The sequence below is a fragment of the Eleutherodactylus coqui genome, chromosome 2, assembly GCF_035609145.1.
Source record: "Eleutherodactylus coqui strain aEleCoq1 chromosome 2, aEleCoq1.hap1, whole genome shotgun sequence".
Classification (NCBI taxonomy): domain Eukaryota; kingdom Metazoa; phylum Chordata; class Amphibia; order Anura; family Eleutherodactylidae; genus Eleutherodactylus; species Eleutherodactylus coqui.
The window spans coordinates 271,727,239-271,745,553 of NC_089838.1; the positions used below are offsets into that span (position 1 = coordinate 271,727,239).

Below are 18,315 nucleotides of genomic sequence, written 5' to 3' on the forward strand. Positions count from 1 at the left end.
TGCTAAATCATACGCAGCCAGCTACGCTTTACTGCTGGGTTCGCCATTTGCTTTCCTTAATTGGGAAAAAAAAATACCTGCTCTCCAAGAGTTATAATAACTCTGCTACCCTCACGTTCTGTGACACATAAGCAGGGACACAGCGCAGTTATTAAACTTCGCAGGTTCATTGAATATACGCAGTGCTGCCTGTTGGTGGGAAAAAACTGAAAACAAATCTATTTGTCCAGCCTGTGTCCGTCCTTACGCCTGTGTAGACGTGTGAGCTGCGTGAAAAACATTGCTAAATCATACGCACCCAGCTACGCTTTACTGCTGGGTTCGCCATTTGCTTTCCTTAATTGGGAAAAAAAATACCTGCTCTCCAAGAGTTATAATAACTCTGCTACCCTCACGTTCTGTGACACATAAGCAGGGACACAGCGCAGTTATTAAACTTCGCAGGTTCATTGAATATACGCAGTGCTGCCTGTTGGTGGGAAAAAACTGAAAACAAATCTATTTGTCCAGCCTGTGTCCGTCCTTACGCCTGTGTAGACGTGTGAGCTGCGTGAAAAACATTGCTAAATCATACGCACCCAGCTACGCTTTACTGCTGGGTTCGCCATTTGCTTTCCTTAATTGGGAAAAAAAATACCTGCTCTCCAAGAGTTATAATAACTCTGCTACCCTCACGTTCTGTGACACATAAGCAGGGACACAGCGCAGTTATTAAACTTCGCAGGTTCATTGAATATACGCAGTGCTGCCTGTTGGTGGGAAAAAACTGAAAACAAATCTATTTGTCCAGCCTGTGTCCGTCCTTACGCCTGTGTAGACGTGTGAGCTGCGTGAAAAACATTGCTAAATCATACGCAGCCAGCTACGCTTTACTGCTGGGTTCGCCATTTGCTTTCCTTAATTGGGAAAAAAAAATACCTGCTCTCCAAGAGTTATAATAACTCTGCTACCCTCACGTTCTGTGACACATAAGCAGGGACACAGCGCAGTTATTAAACTTCGCAGGTTCATTGAATATACGCAGTGCTGCCTGTTGGTGGGAAAAAACTGAAAACAAATCTATTTGTCCAGCCTGTGTCCGTCCTTACGCCTGTGTAGACGTGTGAGCTGCGTGAAAAACATTGCTAAATCATACGCACCCAGCTACGCTTTACTGCTGGGTTCGCCATTTGCTTTCCTTAATTGGGAAAAAAAATACCTGCTCTCCAAGAGTTATAATAACTCTGCTACCCTCACGTTCTGTGACACATAAGCAGGGACACAGCGCAGTTATTAAACTTCGCAGGTTCATTGAATATACGCAGTGCTGCCTGTTGGTGGGAAAAAACTGAAAACAAATCTATTTGTCCAGCCTGTGTCCGTCCTTACGCCTGTGTAGACGTGTGAGCTGCGTGAAAAACATTGCTAAATCATACGCACCCAGCTACGCTTTACTGCTGGGTTCGCCATTTGCTTTCCTTAATTGGGAAAAAAAATACCTGCTCTCCAAGAGTTATAATAACTCTGCTACCCTCACGTTCTGTGACACATAAGCAGGGACACAGCACAGTTATTAAACTTAGATAATTCATTCACTAGAGGCAGTGGGGCCTTTCGTTTTCCAAAAAGGGCAAAAATTATATTTGGCCTGCAGTCTTGCGCCAATTTATTTCCTGCCTGGGAAATCTAATCACTGGTAATACAGCATGCTGAGGGGTAGGGGTAAGCCTAGAGGACGTGGACGTGGACGTGGCCGAGGACGCGGAGGGCCAAGTGAGGGTGTGGGCACAGGCCAAGCTCCTGATCCAGGTGTGTCGCAGCTGTCTGCTGCGCGATTAGGAGAGAGGCACGTTTCTGGCGTCCCCACATTCATCGCCCAATTAATGGGTTCCCGCGGGAGACGGTTATTAGAAAATGAGCAGTGTGAGCAGGTCCTGTCCTGGATGGCAGAAAGTGCTTCGAGCAACCTATCGTCTACCCGCAGTTCTGCGCCGTCCACTGCTGCCAATCCGAATCCTCTGTCTGCTGCTCCTCCTTCCTCCCAGCCTCCTCAGTCCACTACAATGACACCTGCTCAGGAGCGGGAACACTCCCAGGAACTGTTCTCGGGCCCCTGCTTAGATTGGGCAGCAGCGGTTCCTCTCCCACCAGAGGAGTTTATCGTCACTGATGCCCAACCATTCGAAAGTTCCCGGGGTCCGGGGGAAGAGGCTGGGGACTTCCGCCAACTGTCTCAACAACTTTCTGTGGGTGAGGAGGACGATGACGATCAGACACAGTTGTCTTGCAGTGAGGTAGTAGTAAGGGCAGTAAGTCCCAGGGAGCAGCGCACAGAGGATTCGGAGGAAGAGCAGCAGGACGATGAGGTGACTGACCCCACCTGGTGTGCAACGCTTACTCAGGAGGACAGGTCTTCAGAGGGGGAGTCAAGGGCATCAGCAGGGCAGGTTGCAAGAGGCAGTGCGGTGGCCAGGGGTAGAGGCAGGGCCAGACCGAATAATCCACCAAGTGTTTCCCAAAGCGCCCCCTCGCGCCATGCCACCCTGCGTAGGCCGAGGTGCTCTAAGGTCTGGCAGTTTTTCACAGAGACGCCTGACGACCGACGAACAGTGGTGTGCAACCTTTGTCGCGCAAAGCTCAGCCGGGGAGCCAACACCAACAGCCTCACCACCACCACCATGCGCAGACATATGATGGCCAAGCACCCCGCAAGGTGGGACAAAGGCCGTTCGCCGCCTCCGGTTTGCACCCCTGCCTCTCCCCCTGTGCCCCAACCTGCCACTGAGATGCAACCCCCCTCTCAGGACACAGGCACTACCGCCTCATGGCCTGCACCCACACCCTCATCTCCGCTGTCCTCGGCCCCATCCAGCAGTGTAGTTCAGCGCACCGTTCAGCCGTCGCTTGCGCAAGTGTTCGAGCGCAAGCGCAAGTACGCCGCCACGCACCCGCACGCTCAAACGTTAACCGTCCGCATCGCAAAATTCATCAGCCTTGAGATGCTGCCGTATAGGGTTGTGGAAACGGAGTCCTTCAAAAGTATCATGGAGGCGGCGGCCCCGCGCTACTCAGTTCCCAGTCGCCACTACTTTTCCCGATGTGCCGTCCCAGCCCTGCACGACCACGTCTCCCGCAACATTGTGCGCGCCCTCACCAACGCGGTTACTGCCACGGTCCACTTAACTACGGACACGTGGACAAGCACAGGCGGGCAGGGCCACTACATCTCCCTGACGGCACATTGGGTGAATTTAGTGGAGGCTGGGACAGAGTCAGAGCCTGGGACCGCTCACGTCCTACCCACCCCCAGAATTGCGGGCCCCAGCTCGGTGCTGGTATCTGCGGAGGTGTATGCTTCCTCCACTAAAGCACCCTCCTCCTCCTCCTCCTCTGTCTCACAATCAAGATGTGTTAGCAGCAGCATGTCGCCAGCAGTCGGTGTCGCGCGGTGTGGCAGCACAGCGGTGGGCAAGCGTCAGCAGGCCGTGCTGAAACTACTCAGCTTAGGCGATAAGAGGCACACGGCCCACGAACTGCTGCAGGGTCTGACACAGCAGACCGACCGCTGGCTTGCGCCGCTGAGCCTCCAACCGGGCATGGTCGTGTGTGACAACGGCCGTAACCTGGTGGCGGCTCTGCAGCTCGGCAGCCTCACGCACGTGCCATGCCTGGCCCACGTCTTTAATTTGGTGGTTCAGCGGTTTCTGAAAAGCTACCCACGCTTGTCAGACCTGCTCGTAAAGGCGCGCCGGCTCTGCGCACATTTCCGCAAGTCCCACACGGACGCTGCCACCCTGCGCACCCTGCAACATCACTTTAAGCTGCCAGTGCACCGACTGCTGTGCGACGTGCCCACACGGTGGAACTCTACGCTCCACATGTTGGCCAGGCTCTATGAACAGCGTAGAGCTATAGTCGAATACCAACTCCAACATGGGCGGCGCAGTGGGAGTCAGCCTCCTCAATTCCTTTCAGAAGAGTGGGCCTGGTTGGCAGACATCTGCCATGTCCTTGGTAATTTTGAGGAGTCTACCCAGGTGGTGAGCGGCGATGCTACAATCATTAGCGTCACCATTCCTCTGCTATGCATCTTGAGAAATTCCCTGCAAACCATAAAGGCAGCTGCTTTGCGCTCGGAAACGGGGGCGGGGGAAGACAGTATGCCGCTGGATAGTCAGGGCACCCTCCTGTCTATTTCTCAGCGCGTACAGGAGGAGGAGCATGAGGAGGATGAGGAGGAGGGGGAAGAGACAGCTTGGCCCGCTGCTGACGGTACACCGGCTGATTGCCTGTCATCCTTTCAGCGTGTATGGCCTGAGGAGGAGGAGGAGGAGGAGGATCCTGAAAGTGATCTTCCTAGTGAAGACAGCCATGTGTTGCGTACAGGTACCCTGGCACACATGGCTGACTTCATGTTAGGATGCCTTTCTCGTGACCCTCGCGTTGCACGCATTCTGGCCACTACGGATTACTGGGTGTACACACTGCTCGATCCACGGTATAAGGAGAACCTGCCCACTCTGATTCCCGAAGAGGAAAGGGGTTCGAGAGTGTTGCTATACCACAGGACCCTTGCGGACAAGCTGATGGTAAAATTCCCAGCCGACAGCGCTAGTGGCAGAAGGCGCAGTTCCGAGGGCCATGTTGCAGGGGATGTGCGGAGATCGAGCAGCATGTACATCCCAGGCAGTGCAACAGTCTTTAAGGGCCTGGCCAGCTTTATGGCTCCCCACCAAGACTGTGTCACCGCTCCCCAGTCACGGCTGAGTCGGCGGGAGCACTGCAAAAGGATGGTGAGGGAGTACGTAGCGGATCGCACGACCATCCTTGGTGACGCCTCTGCCCCCTACAACTACTGGGTGTCGAAGCTGGACACGTGGCCTGAACTAGCCCTGTATGCCCTTGAGGTGCTTGCTTGTCCTGCGGCTAGCGTGTTGTCGGAGAGGGTGTTTAGTGCGGCTGGGGGAATCATCACAGATAAGCGTAGCCGCTTGTCAACCGACAGTGCCGACAGGCTAACACTCATCAAGATGAACAAAGGCTGGATTTCCCCAGACTTCTGTTCTCCACCAGCGGACAGCAGCGATACGTAAGCAATACGTAGGCTGCACCCGCGGATGGAAGCTACGTTCTCTCTCACCATCCAAAACGGGGACATTTGTGCTTCATCAATCTGTGTATAATATTCCTCCTGCTCCTCCTCCTGAAACCTCACGTAATCACGCTGAACGGGCAATTTTTCTTAGGGCCACAAGGCTCACTCAAATAATTTTTCAGAACAATTTTTATAAGTTTCAATTAGCTTAAAAGCGTTGGAACTTTAACTTGAACCAATTTTTCGTTACACTGGGCTGCCTCCAGGCCTAGTTACCACTTAAGCCACATTAACCAAAGCGATTCACCTGCCATCTTGGTTGGGCATGGCCAATTTTTACTGAGGTACATTAGTACTGTTGGTACACCAATTTTTTGGGGCCCTCACCTACAGTGTAATCATAGTAATTTCTATGTTCTTCGCCTGCACTCATGGTACAGAAAGGTGTGTGGGGTTGGCCTACAGTTTAGCTACATAAATGTCACTTGTGCCTTGGCTATACTAAGGCTACTGAAATGGAACGAAGACTGCGCTCCCGCTATACTGCTGCTTCAGAATTGTTACTGGGGCCTGTCTTGAGTGCTACTATTGCTTACATGGAACGAAGACTGCGCTCCCGCTATACTGCTGCTTCAGAATTGTTACTGGGGCCTGTCTTGAGTGCTACTATTGCTTACATGGAACGAAGACTGCGCTCCCGCTATACTGCTGCTTCAGAATTGTTACTGGGGCCTGTCTTGAGTGCTACTATTGCTTACATGGAACGAAGACTGCGCTCCCGCTATACTGCTGCTTCAGAATTGTTACTGGGGCCTGTCTTGAGTGCTACTATTGCTTACATGGAACGAAGACTGCGCTCCCGCTATACTGCTGCTTCAGAATTGTTACTGGGGCCTGTCTTGAGTGCTACTATTGCTTACATGGAACGGACACGTGGAGAGGACACGTAGTGCCTCAAAAACATCCCCCTCCTCCTCCAACAGGGAAAACATTGTTGGCAAATGCCTTTGCATTGGTTCGTCTGGCGGCAGTCCAAGAATTTCACCTTTACCGACACTACAAGAGAGCCCCCCCACCATCCCCCCGCCACGGCCCACTTAATCCTGGCCACATTCCGAAAACCAACAAAATACAACCGTGGTACTAGGTCCGCAGTCACCACCACATTACCACCAACGCGGTTACTGTTAAGGTGCATATAACCACGGACACGTGGAGAGGACACGTAGTGCCTCAAAAACATCCCCCTCCTCCTCCAACAGGGAAAACATTGTTGGCAAATGCCTTTGCATTGGTTCGTCTGGCGGCAGTCCAAGAATTTCACCTTTACCGACACTACAAGAGAGCCCCCCCACCATCCCCCCGCCACGGCCCACTTAATCCTGGCCACATTCCGAAAACCAACAAAATACAACCGTGGTACTAGGTCCGCAGTCACCACCACATTACCACCAACGCGGTTACTGTTAAGGTGCATATAACCAGTCTGACTGGGGCATGCAGACACCTTGACAGAATGAATAGTGTGTGGCACATAGGTTCCCCATTGCTATGCCCACGTGTGCAGCTCCTGATGGCGGTGGCACAGGATTGTATTTCTCATTGCTTCTGTACAGCATTGTGGGCTATCGCCCCGCCCCTATTAAAGAGGGTCGCTACCTAGCCGTGCCAACCCTGTGCAGTGTGTGCCTGCGGTCCCTCGTCGTGGCAGACGCACTTCTAAATAGACATGAGGGTGGTGTGGCATGAGGGCAGCTGAAGGCTGCGCAGGGACAGTTTGGTGTGCGCTGTGGGGGGGAGGGGGTGCGGTTGGGCAGCATGTAACTCAGGAGAAGTGGCAGTGGAGTGTCATGCAGGCAGTGATTGTGCTTTGTTGTAGCTAGTGTGGTGCTTAGCTAAGGTATGCCATGCTAATGAGGGCTTTTCAGAAGTAAAAGTTGTTGGGAGGGGGGGGGGGCCCACTCTTGCCGCTATTGTGGCTTAATAGTGGGACCTGTGAACTTGAGATGCAGCCCAACATGTAGCCCCTCGCCTGCCCTATCCGTCACTGTGTCATTCCCATCACTTTCCTGAATTGCCCAGATTTTCACACATGAAAACCTTAGCGAGCATCGGCGAAATACAAAAATGTTCTGGTCGCCCATTGACTTCAATGGGGTTCGTTGTTCGAAACGAACCCTCGAGCATCACGGGAAGTTCGTTACGAATAACGAACACCCGAACATTTTGGTGTTCGCTCATCTCTAGTCATAAAGTGTTGGCTTAATGTTGTAGACTCTGTGAAATCTCTAGCCTTCCATAGATGTGTAAGGGGCTACCCTCAAGGGTTACATTGTTGCTCTGGCAATGGACTGAGATATGCACCGAAATTGCACCAAATTATCATGTTGCCCAAATTTTAGCAGAGCATAACATAGAATGCCTAATGAACTCTTACTAATTGGCTGATGCCTACCAGATAAAAGTAGCTGCACTACTATGAGAGTGCAGGGACGAAGTGAGTGAGCTAAAGCTGCTGCCAGAGAGCCCTTGGAGACTGATGGGAGCAGCAAGCAGAGAAGAAGCAGCAGGAACACAGAGAATGTTAGAGGGGCTGCTTGGAGAGAACAGCGGCTCTGAACAGAAAAAAACTTCTGCTACCTGGAGGCTGAAGAGGAGAAAATGTCCACATTATTACCCCAACCTAATGAAGCATCCTGACTGCGATCAGGAACAAAAACAACAACACAAAGAAGTTACAGTTCTGACCCGAAACAGCATGAAACACAACTGTAAGTGAGGCCAACCTCAACTCTAATACTAGGTGTGCACACTGTAGGGGCATAGCAACCAACAGACCTGTTGCACAGGAAAGTGTTACACCAAAGGGAAGTTGACTGTTCAACAAAGTGTATTGCTTGTGGTTATTGAGCGATCCCCTTCGCAGGGTCAGGCCCAAAAATGTAGTGGCTCAGTTGCTGGCACTTCTGCTTTGCAATGCTCGAGTTGTAGGTTGAAATCTGTCCAAGGACAACATCTAAATGGTCTTTTTACATTCTCTTTGTGTTTATTCTTGTTGTTCTATACCTTCTCTTGAGCAAAATAGATAAGTGTGGTGGCTCAGTTGTTAGTATTGCTGCTTTGCAATGTGTGAGTTATAGGTTCAATGACCAAGGGCAACATCTGAATGGAGTTTTTATCCTTGATGGGATTTGAAGCTAGGACCCCAGCACTGAAAAGCAATAGTGTTAATAACGGAGCCACATTCATAAAAGAACACATACAGTTTTATTTGTAAAATTATTTTCGATTTTGTGATTTTTGCAAAAAATGAGGCAGGGATCATGCAATTTGATTTTTAAAAAGTTGGCTGAATTTTATTACCCGGCCAATCATGCTGAGACCCCCACCAGTCTTGTGTCCACCACTGCCTATCACTGAGGGGTCACTTCTCTTCCAGCAGTGATGTCAGAATGAGTGGAGCACTGGTCAAGCATGCGTGGTCAGCACCCCATTAATTTCAATGAGGCTGACGACATTGGCTGATTGCTCGCCCTACAGAGGTATGGCTTTTACCTCATTGCCATTACTTTCCGGTATAATTTTATTAAATTGATGCATTCTTTTAATGACCTGGCTATGTGGGGGCTAGGATTTATTGTAATATCATAAATGCCCTATGCTGGATATAGTCTATATTATGCTGCTCTGTGGGTCTTTTATATAAACTGGAGGAAGTGAATACCAGAGTATGTATATTCTCAATATGGAAACATAATCTTTGGAACAAGACTCATATTTTCATAATTCATATTTGGTAGATACTCATATAATTCCTACATACATATAGAAAAAGCTGCAGGACTAATGTACTTAAGTGATATGCTACAGCGCAATCTCAGGGTCTCACTAATGCAGTAAAGCCAGAGTATCCCATTTACTACACAAGCACAAAACTATCACTTCCTTCACCCACTCATTTTTCAACGTATGTCTTCTCTAATGAATGACTCGCTAATTTACAATGTCGGGAAATCTGTGAGGTCTTCTATTACTCTGCACCAATTGAGGAGGGGCTCCTGACTACCATATGGGTCTAGAGCTGAAGCTGCTGTTACAACGAGTCTCTGTGGAAAAGAAGAAGACACATTGTTTTCTTTCCCCTTGAAATCTGGATTTTGAGCAGTTGGAGGAGGTTAATTACATTCTTGCTGGGTCAAGAGGTTTGAAGATAGTCTTTTTATAATAAATAGCTATTATTGTCAAAGATGTAACGTTTCTGGTGACTGCTTGTTGCTGTCATTGAGGCAATCTGTATCTGAGAGTATAGTCATTTCGAAACTTTTCTAGTCATAACTGATACAGTTGAAGGCCACTTTATCAGAGACAGCCATCTAGTAGTGTATTGAAACAAACCTTCTTTCACCTTCAAAACTACAAAAATGTGTCATGGCATCCAATCACAGCTATCAAAGGACCAAAGGAGTGCCAAAAAACACATTGTCCACACCATTACTACACTTCAACCAGCCTGAACTGTGGACTCCTGAAAAGAAGGGTTCATCAATTCATGCTACTTGTCCCAAATTCTGATCCTCTCAGCAGCATGGTGCAACAGAAGTCTGGATTTGTCTGACCAGGCGATGTTTTCCACTGATTAGTGATCCACATTTTGCACACTTTTGACTACTGGAGTCCTGCTTTTCTCTTTGTCTTAGATAGCAGTAGCAGTGGAAGAAGTAATATGCTGTTTTAGCCCATTTGTGCCAAGGAACAATGAGTTGTGCTTTCGGACATGTTAGAGCACTAGCGTATCATTCGGCTGCAATTTTCTTGACTGGGCACCGCCCATTTGTCAGGACAATTCTTCACATTCTTTTCTCACCCCTTTTTTTTTTTGACGAGTTGTTTACATCCACAGGATTCCCTTTTGTTGGATGTTTTTTTTTCTGATCACACCATTATTGGTATACTCTTGACACCGTTATGTAAAAAAAACTCCACAAGGTTGAATTTGAAATTCTGGTCCTGGCTAGTCTAACAGCAATGGCCAGGCCTCATTGAAAGTTGCTCAGATCGCTCAATTTTCCTAATCTAATGTGGTTTCTCTCTGAAATGTCTCCATGGAAAATTGCTCACTTGATTATATGCTGCACTCTCGGGTCATGGGTCTAATTTCTATACAGGGAAATTGTGAAAGGGCAGGTGTCTATAATAAAGTGGCTATTCAATGTAGGTTGAATGGTCTGTGTGACTCTTCAAGGTGTTCTCTTGCTTCAAAACTTTTACCCTCTAGTGAATTGGTTATTGGAATAAAATGTTCATATGACAAATCGGAGAATATGCGAATATATAGTTATCGTACATTAGTTTCCTGAAGGACTCCTGACACAAAAGGTACGAAATCCTGCAGTGCTGTAAGAGTTCACCATATTTTCTATTTTAATACAGCATATTTCTACAGATTTGAAAGAAAAGAAAAACAGATCAGGGTTCTGTATGTGTGTCAGGATGTTCCATGTTCAATTAAACTGTTAAGTTTGTCAAAACCCAAGTAGGAGATCTGATATGGCTGTCAATCAGGTACTTTCTCTCCAAGAAATTGAAAGCAAGAGAAGTCTTTTACAGCATAGCAATAGGTAGCACTCCCATATAGATACAAGGATTCATGAGAACAGTCAAGTTTTTATTTTTGGCTGAAGGTTTAGTAAATTTTAATAAGAACCAAGTTAGGAGATAACTACAGTCATTTAGGTTGTACCAATACAAATAAATCTTGTCATTTGTATAGCGCCAACTTATTCCACAGCTCTTTCAGATAATTTATTTATTACCCCCCACCAAGCTGGGTACTCATTTTACTGACCTCGGAAGGATGGAAGGATGAGTTAACCTTTAGCTGGTTACTTGAACCATTAGGGGATTGAACTTGCAACCTTCAGGTCATGAGCAAGAGTTTAGGACTGCATTTCTGCTGCACTAACATTCTACACCACACATGGCTCTCTGTTTTCCATAGAAAATGTGCCCAACTGACCCAGAGAAGAGACAGTGGTGGTAATTCCTATAGCTAGTGCTCAGTCTACAGTCATCCAGCAGTATAGTATCAGTCCCTGGTGCCTTAAGGTACCTTTACATGAGCTATTAGTCATCCAAATTTTCTCTGAAATGAGCGATTAAGGGTGACTATTAGGCCCCCGATACACACGACCCCCGATAGGGCACTAAGAGAGAAGTCCCTCAGGAGTCACTAGGTGTTCTATTTCAGTGAGCTGCAATGGAAAGACTACTTTCACTCAATGTAAAAAAAGTCACTGAGTCTCTGAGCAGCTGCTCATTTGTAGTGAAAGGAGGTGGTCAGCTGTAAGAGGTCTCTGGCTTATTCCATCTCCATTCTGTCAATGACTGTCACATCTATGTGAAAACACAGGAGTGATGGTCACTGGAATGGCTGTGGGGCACTTATGCACCAGACAGTCGTAACGTGCAGAGGTACCTTTAGTGAGTTAACTGCCAACAAGGTCAGTTCTATTGGATCATTTCAACTGTGAGCCTTGATTGGATTTGCACTCATACTGCTAAAATCTACTACAGCGGTCATAAACATTTGATCTATGTTGGCCAAACCCTATCATTTTCAGTGAGATTGAGTGATGGTGTAATATGTTCTGAGGCCTATTGATTGTTCTCTGTGAGCAGGAAATGTTGGGGGAACAAAGGATCAGATGTTTTCAATTTCAGTATTCCTGATCACTTGTCCAGCAAGAGATAACACCCGTCTGTCCTTCGCTACTTATGGCGCTCGTACACATTAGATGTTGATCAGCCAAATCCACCAATTTAGATGGGACTGGCTGATTCTAATATGTAAGAGGCCCTCCTAAATTTCCTCCAAGAGAAGATAGCATAGCATAGCTTTCATGTCTTGGGGCCCTTTGATTCATATGATTTGCATGTAAAATCTGAACAATGATCGTCCCATGTAAACAGGCACTCGTTGATCTATGAATGACTACCTGTTAATTGTAAATCAGAGGCATAACTTGAAGCTTCTGGGCCCCAATGCAAAATCTGTAACAGGGCCCCCAACTATAATGCTTTCTTCATACTACTAGGCTTACTATATGGAGAAGGTAGGCCTTATGGGCCCTCTAAGGGCCCTGGGCCCGGGAGCAACCGCATCCCCTGCATCCCTTATAGTTACGCCCCTGTTGTAAATGGAGACAGGCAGATTGGAATGATCTCTGGCCTGCACCGCCTCCATTCACTGAGCAATGATTGCGCCTATGTAAAAGGGCCCTATGGAGGTATTGAGTGAGATCGCTGTTGGACAAACAAGCATTTCTCTGACAGCTACCTAAAATATATGGGAAACCTAATACCTTTTTTTCATTATTTTTGGTGAGAGATGACTGTTGGCTGAATGTATGATCAGGTATCTCATGAGTATGGCCAGCATTCGAGATCAATGCAAGAATAGAAGAATAGTAAATGGACACAAGAACTGTGAGTACTCCAGCTGGCCATACACGGAGACCACACACTTGCACCTTATCCTAGATCTACAATGGCGTTAGCAAACACTGATTATTATTTATTAGCCCTGGGTGCTAAAAATCCTTGTCACATTGATATACAGAGCTGTACTATTTACTTTGCAAGAGCAAAAAGCCCTGTAGCCCCAAGACATAACAAAATATTCCTCTGGCAATGACAGGAGGAGACTGCAGTCATCCTGGTGTTTTCATTCCGATTGCCCGACATTGGCAATGTTTCCTTATACGTATATTGTATGTGATTGCAACATTCTTTCAAAATTTCTAATGTTCGATAATTTAATAATAATTTGGCTTAAATTTTCAATGTGGGATAAATTGTACTTGTTAGTCGGAAATGTAATTTGTTGCATTGAAAAGCAAAGACAACTGATTAAATACTTGGTTTTCTGCAAATGTCTCTATTTAATGTCACCATGTACCAGGAGCTCTTCTGCCTCCCTATGTATTTGTTCTGATTATCAATCAGCCCACTACAGCAACCTTCGTATGATGACTGTACTATGCTAATGTATTCACCACTTCAGGATTTGTTGGGTTATTGAAGTCATAGTATTTACTCAGAGAGAAATAAAGTTAATTAGTGATGATCCGTAGAGTAAAAAGAGACAAAACCACTACAGTAAATACCGTACTAAATATATGACCTGTCAACACAAGAAAGATGCGGGCCTTTCATTGAACTCCCATGGGCTTCATAAGCCCATTGTGTCCTGGTATCTGCCCGGGTTCAAATTATAGTTTCTCTTCAGAATTACTGTATGACATTCCACATTCTTGGAACATTCCTCTGATGGTTCTTAACTGGTCCAGTTATTTTGGTGGACTATTTCAGATATTATCACTTAAGCTTTACTAATCTAAGAGGTACAGTACCACTGTAACAGTCAGGGCAACTCTAACATGGAGCTAGCCAATAGATAAATTTGATAGCGCCTAGAAATTGACAACAGCCATTTCCGCTTAATCCTAGACATAGGCTTATTTGGCCGATAGATATTCATTCGGATGCCCCCATGCACATGCATGCTCATCTTGTCCAAGTATGCATGTGTTCTCAGTATGGAGAGGAGAGTAGTGGCTCATTTACATCTGCCACAGAGGTTCCACTTGGAGCCTTCATCACAGATTCTGTTAAAGGGTACATTCACATGTAGCAATATTGGTGCAGAGTTTTCGTTGCGGAAAATCCGTAGCAAAATCTGTACCATTGATCCTGATGGATCCTGTTATACTCATTAGGGTCTGTCCAATAAAGAAGCAGAACAATGGAAAGTTTTAACGGCAGCAAGTGCTGATGTGAGTGAGCCTTACATCACTGACAGACATCTAGGTACCTTAACAGCAAAGATCTTTGTTGAAATTCAATGTGCCTGCTGTTAGGGAACAGTCAGGATACCACCATACACATTTAGAGTGTTGGTTGGTCCTGTCGAAATCAGCAATTTCAGTCAACATTCATCTGTGTATGGCCACTTAGCTATGAAGTAGAAATTATAGCTCACTCTTTGTGTGCTTTTCTTCCTAGACATTGGATCGAGAAAGAGGTAGTCAGGCAATTTGTCATAAGAGGTAGGAGTCAGGAAGATGGGTTTACTAAGTGCTAGCAAACTGGAAGTAACTTAAAAAGGCTACTGTTACATCCATGCAGGTTGTAACATTAGTATCTTACCCAGATGTAAATATATTCACTCTAAATAATACAAACAACACAAAATACATTGAGGAAACATATAAGGGTGAACTGACCCTAACTTACTGATACGAGGAGACCCTAATTACAAGTGGGGTTATCGCCCTGATGAGGGCGGCCCCACATCAGCAACTTGAGTTACTCTGACTGTCCCCACTTGGATACAGGGATTGTTGCAAATGTTATATGTAACATAAATGTAGAAACCACAGAAGTACAGGTGATAAAATGCTATAACAACACTGATAATTAGTAATCACCAGACAGACTTTACTAATATGCAGGTCAGAATTAAGAACCACTGACTGAACCAGAAACACCTCCAGATAGATTGTCTATAGACAGAAACCAAACCGGACCCGGACAGAAAACAGACAGGAGTCAGCCAGACAAGAAAATAACCAGCGCCCTCTGTAAGGAGGAGCTAAAATTAGTAAACTAATGGCAATTGGCTGGCTGGGCTTTCCCACCCTCTAGCCAACCAATCTGCTCATATTCATACACAGAAGTGTCCCTGTTGGTGGCTAGTGCCAAAATGACAATGAGCATGTGCCGATGAGTGGGTCACATGGGCTGATGCCATGACATCTCCCTGGTCCCATATCTAAGTTGTAATAGGTACTATGTTGGGAGCAGCTTTCAATTGTGAAAAAATATTCAAAAAGTAAAGAATTGCTGTTTACTGTGCATTTTAATAGAGACAGGTTAAGCATAACTTGTCTCTACTAGACCTGCCTTCAAATCATTTCCAAAGAATTAATTGTTGCATAGAGAATAGTCAGTCTTTGATCTGTCATCGTTCTGCTGTGGGGAAATTAGTGCAGCAACTGAAAACTTTGGAAAAACAAAAGTATTATTTTCTGTTCTGTTTTCTATGGTTCTGTAGTCTATTTCCATAACAATACAATTGTTCTCTTGTGAAGGGGAAAATTATGATGTTAAGCTTTTTGCAAGTCTTTGTTTATCACAAATATCTTGATCAGACATTGATGTTGCAAGTGCTGATAATGAGTCTTTCTATGTTTTAATTAGGGGACTTTATTTTTTTTATATAAAAGCTCCCTTTTTAAGATTGTTGCAAAATATGATTTTAGATGAGAGAAAAATATGATAGGCTTCTATAGACATGATAACTTAGGACTTTGAGTTCTGTGTACCTTAATTCAGTAAGCACAAATCCCAAAATATAAAACTTACTGCAGGTTAGACTAGAACATAACACTGTACAATTTACAAGATTTATTCAAGATCCCAGTTTAAATCACTATTAGTGATGAGTAAACTTTTCAAAAGTTCAGTTAGTCAAATTTCAGCAAAAAGTTCAGTTCAATCGAAATTAGTTCAAACTGAACTGTAACTACCCCTAAAATAAGAAGGGAGAGGAACTATAGTGGGTTCAGCCAAGACATCTGACTAACGACCACCTGTCCGTGCGTGCATGAGTTACATACTCCACCTCTGATCACATGACGGTGACATAATCAAAGGTCCTTCACCCCAAGTGAGTGAGAGTTACATGCTCCGCCTCTGATCACATGACGGTGACATAATCACAGGCTTTGTAAGCACACAGCTGCTGTCTGGCTAGGTGTTCTTTAATATTCCATAACAACTGGGGCTGCAGGAGGTTTGTAGGGGATGGAATTCTAATGAACACCTACAGCAGCTGTGTGCTTACAGGACATGTGATGATGTCACCACCATGTGATCAGTCACGTGTGTGGGAGGAGTCTGAGGTCACATGGCCAGGAGGTGATCAGTGTGTGCAGGACTCTGCTGTGCTGCTTTTGATCCCTATTGTATGAAGTATGTATGCAGCAGAGCTGCATATAATGAACCTGGAGCAGTGCTGTGTGTGTGTGACATGCATGTAGCAGAGCTGTGTGTGACGTGCATGTAGCAGAGCTGTGCATTGCACCACCAGAAACACTGGTCCTATAATTTTCTAATATAAGTAGTCTTTTAGTAACATTCAACTCAAAACAGGATTTAACTGTTTCACTCTGCCCAAGACGAATCATTATGTCAAGAGCAGGATGTGCACATACTAAGCTGTGCATTTGGCTGCAATTTGCTTGCACCACCAGTTCATCAGAATGATTCTTGACATCCTCCTCTGATCCTTCTCATCGGTGAGTTGTTTACATGCTCAGGATTCCCTTTTGCTGGTGTCGTTACTTGATTACACCTTTTTCAGTATACTCTTGCAGAACACTCAGTAACACTATTGCATAAGAAAACCCTACACAGTTAGCAGTTTTTGAAATACTGGCTCTGTCTAGTCTAGCACTGATGACCAGGCCATAGTCCAAGCCACTCAGATCACTCGATGTTCCCACACTCAAACTGATCCATGGAAAACTATCTCACTTGATTTTATTCTGCACTCCTTTATTCTGCATTCTGTCATGTGTCTAATTTCCATACAGGGAAGCTCCAATGGTGAAAGAACAGGCTCTAATAAAGTGGCCGTTCATTATATTCATGTTTTATATCCCAGATACAATAATGAGTCTGAATTTGATTTGATCTCTCCCCCTCTACGTCAACTCAAGTTACCCAACCAATCTAAATTCTATTTACCACATCCGCTGTACCTCATTTTCAAAGTTCTGTCTAGAAAATTGAGGCCATCATGCAAAAATACTCTTTGGAACATTTTAACAAGTCAGTTAGTTTTCAGCTCATCATGAGAAAACAGATAATGGTTTGGCTTTGAGCTAAATTTTATGTTGAAAACATAATTTCAGTAATTGAAGTGCTATACCAAGACATATAAATATTAATTTGGAAATAAGTGTGAATAAACAGAGACAGAGAGCTATAGGGTTGTATAAAGAGAACTGAACATGGAGGAAACAATATTGAATCTAATTGGCAAAAAAACCTTCCTTATAGCCGGGACTTGACTGCTACAATTTAACTCTATTTTTCCCATCAAAATCTTGTCTTACGTTGAAATTGCTTTTTAAACATTTGGCAGCAAAAAAAGCACAAATGTCACTTTTTGACTTTAACAAGGCAATGTAAAGGAATGATTTGGAGGTTGTTCTTTTCATGTTTTAATGCACACTGCTGTAGCTCCAGGATGCATAGAAATACAGGGGGTGGACAAAAATATGGAAACACCAAACTAAATACATGCCTTAAGTTACATGGGATTATAAATCATATTTCAATAAGACATGTAGAGACTGATTTTAAGTGGAGGTAATATGATACAGATGCTATCGGGCAAAAGTGAACATCTACCTGAATAACAAGGTTCCTGTGGTCAGGGGTTTGGGCGACTCAGCTGCTGTTACCAGTTGGCTTCCAAAACCACCCAGAGCAGGGCAAGAGGTGAAGTAAACATAAATTTGAGGGTAAAAGGGAAGCTTAGTGTTAATGCCTAAAATTCCATGCATTTCATATGGTGTTTCCATATTTTTGTTCACCCCCTGTAGGTGTCACTACCAAGAAATTGCCGATAGGTAAAATCTCGTCTCAACTACTAAGATACTACAATATACAATGAAGGGTAGGACAGCCAGAAAGATTATGTGACTGAACAAGCAACACAACATACTGTAAGCAACGAGATTCATTCTGTAGACATAAGAAAGCTCTAAAACTGAATGTTCAGACACTACACAAGACGGATGAGGTGGAGATTTAAAGCTGTCAGTGATTGTTTTTTAAAAAATACAGGGTATAGTGAAAAAGACTTCCAGAACTATATCTCAAAACTGGTGTCCTATATTGAAGCAACAATAGCATACTTGAATAGGAAGGCATGGCTGCACTACATGATGGTATGGCATACGGCCCTTGGGGATAGAGAGCAAAACCCAATTGCAAAGTTAAGAAAGCAAAAATCTGCTTACCACATCTTTCTAACTGCCGTAAGACCACTGCTATGCCATAAGGAAACATAAGTTCAATAGTACAGCCTATGCAAAAGTGTACTCAAGGGAGGCCCAGTGAGTATTGGTACCTGAATCTCTTGCAGATAACGGTGGATGACTTCCTGA

General features: G+C 45.2%; 1 protein-coding gene across 1 annotated transcript in view; it reads right to left on the minus strand.

Annotated features, from left to right (window-relative positions):
• UNC5D (unc-5 netrin receptor D) overlaps nucleotides 1-18,315 on the minus strand; it is a gene marked incomplete at its 3' end in the record, with an annotated part of 671,255 nt that overhangs the window by 425,002 nt on the left and 227,938 nt on the right. The window lies entirely within an intron of this gene.